The sequence below is a fragment of the Aythya ferina genome (genome assembly GCF_964211825.1).
Source record: "Aythya ferina genome assembly, chromosome: 1".
NCBI lineage: Eukaryota > Metazoa > Chordata > Aves > Anseriformes > Anatidae > Aythya > Aythya ferina.
Window position 1 is genome coordinate 169,697,423 of NC_140296.1, and position 17,606 is coordinate 169,715,028.

General features: G+C 45.5%; 1 long non-coding RNA gene across 1 annotated transcript; it reads left to right on the forward strand.

The window, feature by feature from the left end:
• Window positions 1-3,322: 3,322 nt before the first annotated feature.
• On the forward strand, window positions 3,323-5,048 carry LOC311430043. The gene is made up of 3 exons (XR_014688515.1): window positions 3,323-3,727; window positions 3,942-4,192; window positions 4,287-5,048. It is a non-coding gene; the product is annotated as an uncharacterized lncRNA (long non-coding RNA).
• The last annotated feature ends 12,558 nt before the right edge of the window (window positions 5,049-17,606 follow it).

Below are 17,606 nucleotides of genomic sequence, written 5' to 3' on the forward strand. Positions count from 1 at the left end.
CAGTCACTTGTTCAGGAAGGTTAAATATATCCTGCAACACTGAGCAAATCAAACTGCACAAAGAGGGGTGTCAGGAGATTGTAACGTGTCCTAATCATGAGGATGATCCTCCAGCTTTTTCTTTCTTTCTTTCTTTTTTTTTTTTTTTTTTTTTGTCTTCAAGGGTGAGAAATAGAATGGTTCTTGAATATGTAGATCAGTATAATTTAATTAGCTTTTATGACCAGGACTCCTCAGAGATAACCATAAAAGTCAATTAGACTGTATTAAAATGCAGCCATTTCCCTGAAGCTTCTGTGAAACAGCCTTTACTTCTTCAGGAAAAATGGTAGAAATCTTGATATACGTAATTTAATAAAAAGAATGGTCACATAGAAAGAATGCTGTTGTCTTTTTTAATATAAGAGATTTCCTTCTGCATTTTCCCAGTTCCTGAACTGCATTGTAACATGCAGGTCATACCTTGGGTTTATGTATTTATGTGCCGTACCAGTCAGCCAGCATGACAGTATGATCTTGCAGTCCATTTAAAATTGGATTTGAAGAAGATGGTTAGCAAAGTGTAGTGCCTCGGGGCACAAGCTGATTATCTGCAGGAATCAGGAAAGGGATGTGTCCCAGCTGTACTCCCCCTCCTAATTCCAGATGTTACACACACAGCTGGCTGAGCACACAGGAAGATGTGCAAATACCTCACCATGCGGCCAGATGATCACATCTCAATTGATGCTTCCCTTCCTCACCCTTGCCTCTCTGTATTGTAATCAAACTGCCTACATACAGGATGCATTTTAAGAGCAGCTGAGGTGATGCTCACTGACCATCCCATATTTTCCTGCTTGGCCTGCCTGCCTCCAGCTCCACATGGCCACCGTCAATCCAGGCACGATGGCCGTCTTCCTCGAGGTGAGGCTGCCTGTCACCGCTGTGGGTTTGGTCTCCAGCATGGTCTTCAGGTTGCTGCAGAAGCAGAAGCTTTTTAGGGTGGGAATCACAAGCACCCTCTTGGTATCTCTAATGAACATTGGATATCTTACAAAATATTCAACAGGGCCCAAAGGGTTATGGTAAATGGGGCTGCGTCAGGCTGGCGGGCGGTCACCAGTGCGGTCCCTCAAGGCTCCATTTTAGGGCCGGTACTTTTCAATATTTTTATAAACGATCTGGATGTAGGAATAGAAGGTATTTTGAGCAAGTTTGCTGATGACACCAAACTTGGAGGAGTTGTGGACTCGAATGAGGGTGTAAAGGCTTTGCAGAGGGATCTGGATAGGTTGGAGAGCTGGGCAATCAACAACCGCATGAAGTTCAATAAGAGCAAGTGCCGGGTCCTGCACCTGGGACGGGGAAACCCTGGCTGCACGTACAGACTGGGCGATGAGACGCTGGAGAGCAGCCTAGAAGAGAGGGATCTGGGGGTCATGGTAGACAGCAAGTTGAATATGAGCCAGCAGTGTGCCCTGGCAGCCAGGAGGGCCAACCGTGTCCTGGGGTGCATCAAGCACGGCATCGCTAGTAGGTCAAGGGAGGTGATTGTCCCGCTCTACTCTGCGCTGGTGCGGCCTCACCTCGAGTACTGTGTGCAGTTCTGGGCACCACAGTATAAAAAGGACATGAAACTGTTGGAGAGTGTCCAGAGGAGGGCTACGAAGATGGTGAAAGGCCTGGAGGGGAAGACGTACAAAGAATGGCTGAGATCACTGGGCCTGTTCAGCCTGGAGAAGAGGAGGCTGAGGGGAGACCTCATCACAGTCTACAACTTCCTTGTAAGGGGGTGTCGAGAGGCAGGAGACCTTTTCTCCATTAACACCAGTGACAGGACCCGCGGGAACGGGGTTAAGCTGAGGCAGGGGAAATTTAGGCTGGAAGTCAGGAGGGGGTTCTTCACAGAGAGGGTGGTTGCACACTGGAACAGGCTCCCCAGGGAAGTGGTCACTGCACCGAGCCTGTCTGAATTTAAGAAGAGATTGGACTGTGCTCTTAGTCACATGGTCTGAACTTTTGGGTAGACCTGTGCGGTGTCAAGAGTTGGACTTGATGATCCTTAAGGGTCCCTTCCAACTCAGGATATTCTATGATTCTATGATTTAATGTTTGGTTTTGCTGTCTTTCCGCTGAACAGCACGTTCTGGCCATTACTAAGAGCAGGATTCTAATTTTAATTGCCCCGATCAAGCACACCCTCTCTTAATCGCCAGTCAGGTCTGGTTATGCCAGGCATGGCTCATATTATTCCTGCAGGTATGGGTCGGCCAGAGCAGAGGTGGGGAGCAGTGAGCAGCCTAAAACCATGGAGCCTGGCCCACCAGCAGCTTGGCGCGCCCATGGCAAGCTTGCAGAGAAGGAGCAGCAGAGCAGCTGGGCATTTTCCCCATCGCAGCCGCAAGCATCCGGCCCAGAGTTCCAGCAGAGCCTTATTTATTTCAATTAGCTCATTAGGCCTTTCAAGCCTCTGTGCTTATCTGAAAAAATAAATATTTGCTGTACAGCACGTCACATCGCTCGGTGTTATGTTCTCTGCGTAAAGAAGGGCCTTGCAAAGAATACCACAAAGAGCTTGTTATAAATTTATTGTGAGGACTTTGGTTCTGATTTTTTTTTTCTTTAGGATTAAAGTCTCAGGGTTGATGCTACATTAGTTCGACATTTCCGCGGAAAATATTGCATTTCATAACAATGCGCTCAAGTTCCACTGGAGAGAGACAAGTAAGCAGCAAACAAAACTCACGTCAAACTTGGGGCAGATAAGAACAAGTATCATTTTGAAATCTCAAGTTCTTCTCCCCTTTGCTATGGCATAAGGAGAAATATTCGAGCGTTAGCAGCTGTGGCACTGAGGTGATGGCCCTTGCATCGATGTAGTTAATCTGTCAGCAATTCCATCAGCAAACCTGTTTTTCAGACCTGTTAGCTGTGGTCTGAAAATCAATTCCAGACTTAATCAGGGACAGAGGGGTGTATTCCGGTGTCCTGCATGCTGGCGATACGCATGCATTGCTGGGGAGAAGAGATTCCAAGGTCTCAGACCATGAGAAATTTTATGCTTACAATATTTATGACAGAATATCACAGCTGTGCTACAGACTGCAGAAAAATAGACAAAATAGGTGATTCAAATGCAAAATAGTTTGTTCCTCTGATGGAAATTCTTTGGCCTTTTGGCCTTGTACTACAATCCCAGGCATGTAAAAATTGTGCTGGAGCTCACCACTTGTCATATCTCACCACTTAATTATTAAACGTGCTTGGTATGGCATGGTTGCTCTATAATAAAGTCTGCCATTACTTGAGCAAACAAAATTCCTCGTGCTGTTGTCCTCCCAGACAGTCAGTACGTGATAAGGGCCAATGCTGCAGCTCCTAGCCGAGCCAGGACCCCACGGTGTGAAGGAATTTAGGGGCGATGCCTGGGGTGATGCCTTTTTCTTTGTGAAGGAACAAATCCTGCCTCTTCCTCTCCAGCTGGAGGGCAGGATAGGGATGCTTTGACACAGGCAGATATGACCAGAGACTCCAAAACCAGGATCGTCGAGGCAGACACGACAGCAATTCATGCAGAGGTGCCTTCAACTGCAGGGAGCTGCTGGGCTCGGGGGAGCTGAGCATCACTGGGCGATGTATTAAATGCAACCTGGACAGAAAGCTGCAGCTGGGGGCTGCCTTGGGAACACCTGCAGCCTGCTCGGCCTTCACGCTGCTCTTCTGGATGGAAAAGGCTTGGTTCTAGGTAATTAACCTAATCATTCGAGGTACTTTCTTGTGAAGGCAGATAACCCAGTACTTGCAAACCCAACCCTATAAGAACAGATGTATTAAATGCAACCTGGACAGAAAGCTGCAGCTGGGGGCTGCCTTGGGAACACCTGCAGCCTGCTCGGCCTTCACGCTGCTCCTCTGGATGGAAAAGGCTTGGTTCTAGGTAATTAACCTAATCATTCGAGGTACTTTCTTGTGAAGGCAGATAACCCAGTACTTGCAAACCCAACCCTATAAGAACAGCTCTGTGCTGAACCTTGGGCCATCCCACCCCACAAAGCTTTTTCATGGATTGGAAATGATTTCACTTTAATGTCTTGACCTCGGGGCTCAAAGGGGGATCTGGCAGCAGCCCTGTACAAGAACCCGGGTGGGAAACACGTCATTTCCCAAGATGTTGCTCCAATGCTGTACACAAAGCTTCAGACAGCACAAGGTGAGTTTTCTGGATCACAAAACTCTGCCAAAGTAGGGGTAAAATGTAAACAAATAAGGGAGTAAATAAATATGTCTTCTTTTTCCTTTATCAGACAGAAGCTGGCAGGTAGTATGGACAAAAACAACAGCCCTGCAGGAAAAAGCTGATGCAAAAGCCTGGACGAGGAGGTCCTTTAATGTTTAATCACAGAATCTCTTGTCCAAACAGCTGAGCTCTGTGTAAGGCCTGGATGTGTTTGCTGTGTGTGGGAGACCTCTGTTTGCAGGGGGAGGAGAGGCTCTGACCCGTATCGCCCTGAGCGGGAGCGTGCACCCTGTCGGGGTCTGCAGCCTAACGCACGCTCCTGCCCTGCCGAGCACACACATCGCTGCTTGCACTCACGTGTGGCCTCCCCACAACGTGCACTTAGGCTTTCCCCATCCTTATCTCAGGAGGGAACCAGGAGTTTTCCCGTTGTGAAGGAAATTAATGGAAAAAAAAAAAAAGAATCTGGGGAAATTGGCCATTCTTTTGGCTGATTGCCTTCGGTTTTCCTACTGGCCATGTCGGGGTTCAGCTTTCCTGAAGGAATGAACAATAATCTAATTAATATGCTTACTCTAGTATAATGGAGCCTAAAGATGCCTTCAGCTTGTCGCAGCATGCACTTTTAAATTTTTTTTGCTCTGCAGTAACATTAAAACAGCCAGACTTTCAGCCCTGCAAACTGTGGATAATGAATTTCTTTCATCCCAAACAATTTACTCCCCTGTGTATTAAAACACTTAACCAGATCAGTTGTATTTGTACCAATGTGTGCTCTGATGTGCGCAGCAATGGAAAAAAAAATAAAAGAGCAATCAGCGTGCAGTAATGATTATTTTCTTGGTAAATGCTTTTTTTTTTCCTTTTTTTTCTTTTTTTTTTTTTCTAAAAATGATGGAAATAAAGTCGCATATTTCTCAGTGAGAAGTGAATGCTGTTTACACAACCAACATGAGTAATGAAAACAAGTATATTCCCTCCTGCCCTTGTTCTCTTTGGACCCCATCCAGCATTGAGTGAAGTCGGTGAGAGCTCTGCTGCTGACTCGTTCAGAGCAAGGCTGGAGCCGCTGTCTGCAGTCAGCATTCCCCTCCAGTAAGCACAGCTCTGGAAATGCTGAAGAGTCACTCGGAGAAGGCAGAGATCATCAAGCTCATGTTGAGAAGGAACATCTAACTAGGGGAAAGGGAAAAAAAAAAAAAAGAAAAGATGGATTTAAACTAGAGTTTTGCATGTTTTTTTTTTTTTTTTTTTTTTTTTTTTTTTTTTTTTTTTTTTTTTCTAACATTCTAGTTTCTGAGGCATTTGGCTATATTTGGTTATATTTTTAGGCTCACTTCCAGGAGCAGACTGGAGAACTAAAGGCTTTGTGAAAGTTAAGATTTCCACATAATCGCCTGACTTCAAAAACTGGCGAAATACCCCACCCTGCATCGCTTGTTAAAGTACCTATATTTTGTAAACACGCAACTTGAAGCTAGCCACATGAATAAGGTCTAAACAATATAATTCTCTCTCTCTCTCTCTTTTTTTTTTTTTTTTTTTACATTTTATTCAACAGTGTAGAAATGATGCAGTAAAGGGACCGTCCTTTTTGTTTTGGGGCTAATCTGAGTTCTTCTACAAACCCCAGTGGGACCAACGTCAGAGTTACAAAGCACAGGAACCTTTTCTAAAGCAAGTCCCAGAAATGCAGTTAATTTTCCCAGTAAAATGGACCTTTAAGAAAATCATCCTGTGCTCCAGAGAACTGAAAAGCCGTGGTTTGGCCTGTGGGGGTGGGATGCCCCCGCACAGGACTCACCCGCCTGCTGCTGTGACGTGGGCTTGAATCTGGTCCCGGTTTTGAGCCATCAGCTGCAGGGGGAGATTTGCCTGAGCGAATACAGAGCTAAGTCCAACTTTTCACTCCTACATCTGCAAGGGCAGAGATTGTGCTCTGCCAGCCAGCCTCTCCAGCCTTTCTTGCTCCCTGGGGTGATTTCTCTTGATTTCAAAGCGTACGAACTGGGACTACTCACGCAGTTGCAAAAACAATGCAGATTAATGAGAGGCACTCCCTATTAGGTGACCCTTGGAAAGCCTACTCCGCAGGCACTGAGAGGCAAGAATTTTGATTCCATTTTGGTCAGACAGATGAAACCATATGGCCTTTTCCCATCAGCAGCATCCTCAGCGTGGAAATGCTATGGTCAATTTTTACGTCCTTTTGGCAAGGCTGCACTCAACACCACACATTTCCTGCTAGGCATCCACGGTGCAGGCCTTTAAAATTCATTATAGGTGATCTGCTGCAAAAGAGAGTATCGAGGCCGTGCATTTTGGCCACCCGGATCTATACTCTCCCGTTGTCAGATCTATACACCTCTGCCATAATCAAAGCACAGGCGAGCAAAGCACACGAGAAAGTGTTCCCAAGGACATCGCCGCATCTTAATCGTTGCCTTGCGCCCTGCTTCGCACCATTTCTTCCGGGGCTGGGCCCATATCCCTGCAGCTGTATATTTTCAGTGCCTGTCACTGCCAAATAAATTATTCAGCATTGTTAGATTACTTATAAATGACACCAATCAATTAACACCACGGCCGCCCGTCTTCGGGGCTTTTGTCAGAGGCCGGGGTGGTAAAGCTCTCAACTCCACATTTCCCAGTCAGAAGGCTTATGGTAATGACAGCTTATTTTTATTGAAATTTTAATTGATGAGTAATATCTCTGGGCTCACTGTGCTAACATTAGGTCTAGGGAGAACTAATCTCTTGAAGGAGAACGTGATCCGAGCAGAGCCGCCCTTCCCCAAACAAAAGCCCCGCTCGAACGTGGCACCGAGCACTGATGTGAGCTTGCTGCTGTCTGCTGACAGTGCACTAAATTCACTAAATATCCGGGCCTCTTCCCGGCACAGGGCTGCACAGGCCTGGAGGAGACCAGCATTGACATGCGCTTCATTTATGCCCTGTAATAAGGTGAAAAGAGTGGGGTGGCTCCGGGTCATCTGCAACAAAGCCTGCATGGCAAAACACGTGACCCCCAGGAAGGTTTGGCTGGTGTGCACGCAGGGCAGGCCAGGCAGGGAGCTGTATTTCAGCACTGGCAGAGGATAACACAGCTGATCCCGTGCCTTCCGTGCTGCTTTAAAGAACAGCAAAGCTTTACAATGACGGATAAATACAATTATCCTGCAATAAACGTGTGCGTTAAGGACAAAGAGTAGCACAACGAGTACAAAGAGTAGCTCTTCCATAAAGATTGAGCACATCTTTCCAGCTGCTTGAGTGTTTTATGCCTAAATCATCCTTGTAGCCCCGTGGACTAAAACCGGGCTGTGCAGGGTCCAGCTGAGCTCACTCTGTAATGTCACCAGGAGCTGTTTAAGAACACACGCAGGCTGTGCTGACATGGATTGATTCATTAAGGGTGATGGCAGAGTCTGAACTGGAAGGTGCAGCGAAGATGATGATGAATTTTAATGTGGCCGGTGGCTACTGTTCAGCAGATATGAAATTGGAAATCAATGCTAGCTATTAAATACAAATGGATGCTACCTTTACGGTTGAAGCAGCCTTCCATTCCCGATCTTTCAGCATGCTAGGGGAACTCTGGCATGAAACAAGAAAGCTCCCAGCAGCAACCCCTGCGCTAGATGTGCTGCTGGCAGCCGAACGTCACACCTGAGCCTTGGTCTCTGCGTCCGGGAGACGTGTGACTGCATCTGAACATAAGCTACATAAGCTCGTGTGTCTTTCTAGGTCTCGTGCTCAGGAGGAAATGTGCTGGAGGCGAGGAGTGTTTGGTGGGTGCGGTGATGCCCGAGCCTGCTGGTAGCAGGCAGGCTGGCCCAAAGCATAAAATTAGAGCGCAAACCCTAAAATTGAGGAGTGACTGCATCCTGGCGGGGAGATGTGGCAGGAGGAGTGTGACACAGCAGGGCACCCCACAAAAAGCATGGGGAAATGCTACAGGATGTCCCCTGGCCTCCAGCACGGTGCCAGGAGTGGCTGGAAGGGAAGTCCCAGCCTCTGCCTGCCAGGGAAGCAAAGTCCCCTGTGATGTGAGGGCACACGGCGTGCCCTTGGGGGAGTCGAGGGAGCATCAGGGGGCTCCGTGCTGCGTTTTGCCTAGGACAGCACTTTGCCATAGCCCAGCTGTGCTCCTGCATAATGCAGACACAAGGTGTGTTAGCCTCCTGTGCACCGGCGTCTTGTGTTCTCCCCCTCTATTGGCAATGCACGATGTGGACAAAAACTGTTTTGCAGCTTCATAATAAAATATTGGAGAAACTGATAATGGAGTTTCCTCTCCCCTGAAGCAAAGTGATGAAGAAATGAGTATCCCAACCTCATTTAAATATTTGCTGGCTCTGTTGACACTGGAACATGGAGCTAAGTCCCTAATTAAATGAGAAAACAATAAACACAACTAGAAAGCTATTGGTTTTCATTAATTCTCATCTAGAATATCCTCAAACAGTGTCTAACAAAATGAGCATCATATTTTAGAAATTCACTCTCCAGATCTCTCGAGCGTAATCAGTGGTGTTTATCATGTCCTCTCCCCTTCTCCACTGCAGGAGCAGAGGAAGGAGGGATGCTGTTCCTAGGATGTGGGCAAGGTGCAACAGGGATTTCTAGCATGTGTGCACTGGAAACACGTGGAAGTCAGGAGGGTGGACCCTTGTGCATGGGGTCCACAGACAAGCCCCATCCAGCACAGCTGGTCCTGGCACCAGGAGCAGAGCTCATGAGACACCAGCTCTATTTAGGAGGGACATCGATGCATCATCCATCCCTGAAGATCACCATCCCTGGAGGTCTTTAAAAGACGTTTAGATGTTGAACTTAGCAATATGGGTTAGTGGAGGACTGGTTAGTGTTAGGTCAGAGGTTGGACTCGGTGATCTTGGAGGTCTCTTCCAACCTAGATGATTCTGTGATTCTGTGATCACTGTGTTATCACCACTGTATTATGTTTTATTCTGTATTAAAACTTGACTGACTCCTCCCATTATGTATTTTAATTTTACCTTGCACTGGCTCACACATGATAGCAGAGCTTTTTCTCATTTTCATGTTGTCTTCAAGCCTGCATTGGCAACTGGGTACCTACCTCTCCTTGGTTAATGTTCATGAATTTAGCTCTAAGGTTGAAGTGTTAATGATTCCCAGACGCATTGGCCAACATTTTAACACTATCAGACGAAGATTCATACTTGAAGTTTATCAGAGCTGGTGACCAAAATGGAAGGGAGTGGTGAAGTATTGCTAAATCATCTCCAGAAAGTATCCATTTTGTGAATGCCTGAGTTGTTTTTTTTTTTTTTTTTTTTAATTGATATTTGACATTTCAACCAAGTCTGAAAGATTCAGAACTTAATTGCAGTAAAATCAATGGTGCACCAGAATTAATGAAGTGTGCCTGAATTATTCTGACATAGATTTAATTGCCATAAAACTCCCCCAGCAGGTCCCTGTCCCCCCATCACAGTCAGCGTCTCGCTGTTTGCCAAGAGTGAAGATGTCAAGAGCCAGAGGGACAGACTGCAATTAGCCAGGGTGATCTCACTGCCTGCTTCTCTGCTTTTGAATGACATGTAGCAAACAGCATCTGTGAAGAGGAAAGGGTGCTGGAAGAAGGAGTTGTCTTGCTGGTGTCCTGAGGATGCTTCACCCTCCAGTGGTGGGGAAGATGAGCTCGGAGGTGTGAGGCAGGGGTGGAGCAAGCACTGGTGCAGAGGGCTTTGCTCAGCTGAGAGGTCTGGGTAGAAAAAATTGGTGTTCTCCATTAGGACTGAGTTTTGACTGTCACTGCAGTATGGAAAAATGCCCGCTATAGCCCGGGATGAAATGCTCTGTAAAGGATCAGCTGTCACCTATTAGAGCCGTGGCATTGTGCAGACCTGGGGGGGAATAAGGCACCGGGCCAGGGGAGTGATAAAAGCCACTGCGACTGGGGAGTCTGTCCTCCTAAGGGACTCTGTGGTGACAGTGTCCCTGCTCAGGCTTTCTGCTGCATTATCTCTGCTGCCTGGAGAGAAACCTGCCTGAGACATGGTGACGGCAGGCTGAAAGTCTTCCCTGGCCTGAGGGTGCTTGACTCCACACCTCCTCTGCTGGAGACAAGCAAGGCACCGGCTTTCAACTCATTTCACAGCATGAGGGTTTTTTTCAGCCTCTCCTATTGCAGAGGCTCCCTTATACAGGGGATAATGATGCCTTAATTAAGAGCACTCGGCTGGGGAGGCAGGACGTGAAGGTGGGATGTGGTGTAGGCCTGCCTTCTGCTGCAACCACTGAGCTACAGGGGCAGCTGCTGTGGCCCCTCAGTGTTCGGCTACAAGGTGGATGAAACACATTTTAGAAAGATAATTTGATAAATTTCCATTAAGCCTTCCTTTTCTCTTGTTTTACAAATAGATCATTTACAAGCCCAGGGAGATGTAATGGGGATACACAGTCATCTGGACTTTTACTAAAAATAATACTGGATAAATTTAGTTAATGAGTTCAGCATGTATATGTTTTAATGGCTTTCCTCTGCTGCAGTCTCATACTGGCTCCTATCGTACATCACTGCTTCTTTCAGCACACGTAAATAATACACAGAGCACAATTCAGATTCCCACAGAAAACAACTTGCTTTTAGTTGGAAACAAAAACAAATGCAGAAGCAATCACACAGAACCACTCAGGCAGTATATAAAAAGTCGGGCCAAATTCTGCACGTTTTATTCATGAAAATAATCCTCACTGTCTTCCTAACGCCAGTGTGTTAAACAGGGCTACATTTTCTGAAGGAACTTTATGTTGCAATATATTTCATATTAGCTCTCAACGCCAAAGGCACTTTTAAAACCTTGTCGTTTAAAACCTATGCCTAGCTAAAACATAGTGGATGAGCTCCCTATAATAGAGAACATAACCAATCAATTAGTATAAGGACTCTCTCTCCCTAATCACCCCTGACTTGCTCATATGTCATCTAACTACAGTGCTGCTAATGCAAGACTTTTTTAATAGCCTGCATTTGTCAACGAGATCAACATTTGCAAGCAAGTTCCCTGTATCTATCAGGATAAGTTACACGTACAGCTTGCCCAAAGTTCTCAACGTTGGATAAAACCTTGAGATGTAAGTTAAATTACCTCCAAGGTGTGAGCTGGGTCCACTCTTTGCACCTGTGTCTGCTTATTAGAGAGGGTCATACCTGCATTGCTCAAAGAACCAGAGCACGGTGTGTTTTTCCTGGCCATGTGCAATATTTGTTCCCTGCAGGGACCATCCTAACTCACAAGAGTCACTGGGCACCATCAGGTACCAACAGTCTCCACTCCGCTAGAGTTATCGCCAATCTAAACCTAAACTTACTCTGTGGTCATGTTCTTGTTTGCACTTGCAAGTTGTGCTTGCAAAAATGTGTGAAGAAAATAACTTTCAGGCAGGCCTTCTTGAATATTGGTGATTAGGCTCATGAGAGTATCAGTAATAGCGTAACCCTTTGCTTCTACCTTTGGATCTAAGTGTTGTGAGGTGTGTTTCCTTTTTTTCCACAGGACCATTATTTTGTTTCATCGTGTTTTCTGTTTCTATGATGATGCCCCACTTTTTAATCCAGGAATCAGCTGAGAATGAGCTGGTAGGGGTAAAGGGTGGAGTACAGAAGTTTGCTGTCCAATCTTTTGCAACAGCATCGCTTCTTCCAAAGCATTTTCCCCTGGATGAAGCAATTTATCAGACATTTGCTAGTGGAAAGAGGCTTCCAATATGAAGCTGTGAAGCTGAAGTTTATGTCTCTCTCCTTCACCTTGATCTTAATCTACTTCTTCAAAGTTTGATCTTGTCCACATGAAGATGGCTGCTGTTGACTTCAGTGGGATTAGGTATTAGAAACGTTTCACAGCCAGTCTGTACAGAAAGAACTGAAAATGCCAGGTGCAAGTTCAGGACAAAGATGCAGATGTTGCTTTTGCTGTGTTTAGAAATACATGGCCAAAAATCAATATTCTTTATACATAGCTCTGAAATATGCTGCCTAAGGTGACTTGGGCTCTGCAGTGATGTGTGTCCTAGAAGTCTGATCGATACAACATCTGCTCCAAAGGTCTACCTTGGTGAAAACAGGTGTAACTCCCAACCCTCAGAACGTGGGCAACTCCTGCAGAAAGCAAGCACAGATGCACTCTCTAATCAAATGTGATTATTGGGAATAACACTTCAGGTACAATTCACCATTCAGATAACCCACTTATTGCAGTAAGTTCTGCAAAGACCAGACTTATATGGGAGATATTTCGTAAAATGTAGAAAATACTCAGTGCAGGAAGCCTGGCTGATAAACATATTGCTTCATTCAAATGCATATATTTGTTCTTTTTCTCCTCCAAACCTAGGCTCATTGTATAGGTATATGTCATAAATACACCAGTTTCATGTGGCATCTTTCCTAGTACTTCTTGTCTTCTGCTATGACCTTAGAAGTCTTTCAAATTGAAATATGGTGGGAAGCAGCAAGGCAGAGATTACAGATGATGAGCTTGGAGGGCAATGGAAAATCCCTCAGGCATTCCCAAAATATTTCCACGTTCAAAGGAATTCCTTTTATCTTGAGGTTGATACTGTACCAGAACATTTTCCATTTTATGCCATTTTTATTTGTGTTCATCCAATCACCAGCTTTCCTAGGAAACCCACACATAAAACCTGGGGCTAGATTTGCCAGAACTGCAGAAACCATGGAGACTGAATGTGTAGGAGGACTCTAGTGTGTAAGGCTTTTCCGGCCTCTTGCGTATTGGGTGAGGTCCACTAAGATAGATATTCACATCTTCCTACTTCATAGAAAATAAAATATGCTAGAATTTCCAATCCTTAACACAATCATCAGGGAGAAGTAGAATAACAATCCCAAAATTCACCATTGCTCCCCAATGGCAATGCACAGAACCCAATCTTTTCTGCATACGACTGCTTCCTTTCTAAAAAATATTCGCAGTGCAACTCTCCGAACTCAATTAAAAACAAATCTGATAGGAACAATGACTTCAAAGGCAGAATTCCCCCACCATCAGCTGTGTTTAGGGGCAGTGGTTAGAAATGTTCTGTGCACGTTTGGGGTCTTCCTTCAGTTAAATACCTGCTTTCTTTAGCTCAGATGAAAGGTCTTGGCACTACAAGAACCCTGTGTAGTGGCAACCCTAGCCAAAAAATGTCAAGCCTTGGTACTGGAGTGGATGAATGATACAAAGAAAGCCATTTCCATTCAAAAAGATTTTTTTAGGTGATTGTTTTTTTGGTGGGGATGGAGAGAGAGCCTGTCCAAATGCACCACCCAAACAAAGCACGGTGCTATCTAGTCCGTTTACTTAATACATTGGCAAGATGCTGCAGTTTCAAAGGGGTATTAGAAAAAAATGAGAATATGCCATTTGAAAGAGCCACTCTGCTCTCAGGAGCTGAGGCAAATGCATTTTTTTTTTTAAAATGAGGCTGTGGGGAAATGCTTTCTGAGAGGGGCATATTTGAGTGCAGCACTATTATTCCTAACAAATTAGTCATATTGTATCACCAAAATGCAAAACAATGAAACTAAGGAGCCAGGGCCTTAATTTGCTTTCATGCATGCTGGTGTAACTCCATGGGGCCTGATTTTCTGGCACGCCTGAGCTGGGACGAGCTGTATCAGAACAGCTACTTGCAGCCTGGAGGCTTCTCCATCCTCCCAAGGCTGGGAGGACCACGAGCAGCCACCTTCCTCCTGCCTTTCCCCTCTCTGTAGGGGGACATGGAAATTCCTCAGGGGAGGGCAGCGAGCCCAGGAGGCCACCTTCCACCTCCCTGTGGGCTAGTGGAGTGATGAAAAGCAGGGAGGCAGATGGGCACTGCTGCATCAGTGAAATCAGTTGAAACTCCCCTTCCTGGAGCTGCAGAAGCCCATCGTTTCTTATGCCTGCTGAAAAGTAAGAAAGAAATCAGTCTGTTATGGTAGAGTGTGTTGAAAGATACCCTCCTGCTCTGTTCAAGTAACGTAGTGATCTGTGTCCTGATTGACCTTTGTGGTATTAACATCTTTAACACGCATGTTTTAATTAAAATGGGCTGGAACCAATTTCCATTCTCAGTCCCAGATTGCGCCAGAGTTCACGAGCGGGTCTCTGCTGCAACCTGAATCAATACGCTGAAGACCAAAGACTCACGCTTGGACTGGAACCTCAGTGAGATTTCCAACAAAGCAGGACATTCGACAAAGCGTGGCATCACTTCAGAGAAGTGAGATGAAAATTTGCCCTTGACATCTGAGCCTGTCCCTAGTTTAGACCAGGAGTTTTGACTCTGCCAGATTCAAGACCAGCATTTCATTCTATTTCTGCTGTCAAAAAACCCCTCCTCTAAGCTCTTTTTTATTGTCTTTGCAGCGTCATGCCTGTGTATAAACTATAGAGTAAAAAGTAAAGCTAGTAACTAAATTAGCAGGGACATGATATACTAAGCATCGTCATCATCTGAGCAGTTCTTCTCCCTTCCCCCACTTGCCTGCTTGTTGCAGAGTATTAAATCACTCGGAGAGCACTGCCCTACAAAAAGCTCCCCAGGAAAGCAGCTGTAGTAAGCTAGGGCTGGCTTCTTCTTTCCGTGTGTTTTTGTAACCATGGTGGATGAGGGTGAGGGAGCTACGTGGGCAGGGAAATAATTGGAAGCAATCACAAAACAGACTTACATAAGTGAAATGATGCACACAAGTAGTCTTTGGAGATTAAAGATATTTGGGTTGGGAAAGGAGCTTTAATTGGAACTGACCTTGTAAAACATGCTCCCTTATGCTCAGCCTTATAATCATGGGTGGGCTGGATGATCTATTTTAAAAATGCCTGGTTCACATTAACCACCCAGTTTTTAGAGAGTTTTTAGATGCTTGTCGCTATCGTGGAGAACAAGTGACCCTGTTTGAATATCGATCTGGCACGCGAGCAGTTAATGGGAACACGTACAGATGTTTTGTGTAGCACCTCAGACAGCACTCCCATGCAATGTTTTGACACAAGAAAAGGCTTTCCTTCAGAAAATAATATATTAATAATAGAAGGGCTGCTACTAGGACAGCAGATTTCCAGTTGCTGATCTGTATTTATTTTTAGAAGGAACAGAAATCAGAGAAAAAGAAGATCTAATAAGCAGGGAGATTCTCCCAGGAAGATTTGGTCGAAATTAGTTCCTTTGATTATAGCACAGACCTGAATCTGATCAGCCCATCAATAACAAACAGGCTGTTTTGCTCAGGAAAGTTGTGCAGCAAAATGCTGCGTCGTTCTGAACTTTGGGTGGAGGCAAAGGGTTGGGCTGGAAAGGGGCAAAGCAGACTTGACGAGGAAGTCCAGGGCTGTGCTTTTTGGGCTCTGGCTGCAACAGCGAGTGCCTCTCCCTGGATTTCTTTGGTGCTCTGAAATAGCACAGACCGACTGCATGTGGAATAGCCCAGATTCCAGCCTCTCTTTCTATAGGAAAAGAATGAATAGTGGATATTTTGAATTTTTTCAGGTTTTGATTAGGCATCCCTGATGTGAGCATTTATGCTTTTTTTTTTTTTTTCTTTCTTTTTTGGCAACTACCGACTCCCAGCAATCACTCTGTGCCTTTGCTCCAGGCATAAGTTGTGCAGGTGTACGGTTCTGCTTCCTGCAGATGAGCTGGACTCTGAGCCTGAGCTCAGATTCAGGGCCATGCCCTATAGCCCAGCCTTTTAAACCACAATGGTCCTTCTCAGGCAAGGCACGTGCAGTGTGACAATTCATCTACATGCTTTAGAAATGTTTGAATGTTGCTGAATAAAACTTATGCTGACAAAAAAAAAAAAATCAGTTTTGGGAAAAATGAAAAATTTCTCAAAAATAGTTTGGTTTCCTCTGTGATTCACAAAACAAGAATATTTTACCCTGCCCTGCCCTGCCCCCCCCCTCTTTTTTTTTTTTTTGGAAAAAACTCTTCGACCAAAATTGAGACCATGGTGAGTTTTCTGGCAAATATCAAGTTTCCTGTAAGGAACCTCTTTCTTACTCCTGCACGCAACTTCTGACTGTGTTCATGTATATAACCTTCGTCACCGTAGTGTCTGAACGTAGCATCACACTTCCAGGAAACCAACCCAAATTCACATTTGACACAGATGACTCAGGAACTTACATAAGAGCAATGTATTAAAACACGCTGTTTCTATAAGAAATAGGTATTGTTAAAAGCGTTTCCAGAGGACCAGTCTCTGATCTCTTGCTTCCTGCAACCTCAGACTCCCTTAAAATCCTTTGCTGTGACTCAGATTTTTTTTTTTTTCAGCCACTCTTCTATTGCTAACCTCTACACAGGCTTTCAAAGTGGATGCTGTCCAGAAATCCTATTACAATAAATTTACTGTATTAAAAAAAATCTAAAGAGGAAATAAGATATGGTCATATTATTAAGTCTGACTGTTTCCCATTGCCAGCCTTTCATCTAGCCCTTTGTTTATTGTCATTTTATCCTGCGCTTAATCTCATTTAAAGTATAGGTGCTTTGGTACAAGGACCTTCCATTTGCTTACTTTCAAGTGCCTCCTGCATATATGATACCACATTTAAAGCACAGTTATTTTAGAAAAAGGGCCTGCAGTATTTATTCTTGAAGGTGCTTTCCACATCTGCGATACTGAAGAAATAAAATTTTATTACAACATCTTAACCAACAGTTGTAAGCCTAACGAGAACTTATTTCTGTAGCTGTCTCCTGCATCGTAAGCGGCGTGGCCAACCTTGTGTTTTAGGGGAGACTGATCATCATAATCACCTACAAATGCTGTGTGAAGTAATGGATTAGGTACCAGCGAATCTGAATAAAAGATGAGTTGTGTAAGATATGAGGAGTGCATATCCCTGAAGAAATGTTGGGGGTTGCTTGGGGGCACTGAGGGATCTGCCCGGCCTAAAAGCAGTGCTGTGAGGCTGGTGTGTACAACCTCGAGGCTGAAAGCAAGCCTGGACCCAACCAGAGGTGTGGCTGTGGCTGCGGGGAACGGGACAGCAGTGTCAGTCAGCTGGGCGAGCTTTTATGGTGCTGCCGTGCTCTGCACATCGCTCCAACTCCAAGCCGGAAAAAGAAAAAAAAGTGCGCTTCAAAGGCCTGGCTGCGGCGACATGCAGAAAACTTCAGTCACAGCAGTGACTTTTCACGCAGTCCTGTCGCGAACACACTCCTCCTTCCCCTGCTATGTAGCAAAAAGCTGAACAAATCGCAGCCCAGCGGCTTCTCCTCAGCAGCCCGGCCCTGCCGGTGTGGCGGCCGCGGGCTCCCCCCCACCGGCCGCCCGCCGCATGGCGCCCCGCGGCCCTCCCGCCGCATCGGCTTCGTGCCACCTAGCGGCGGCGCCGCC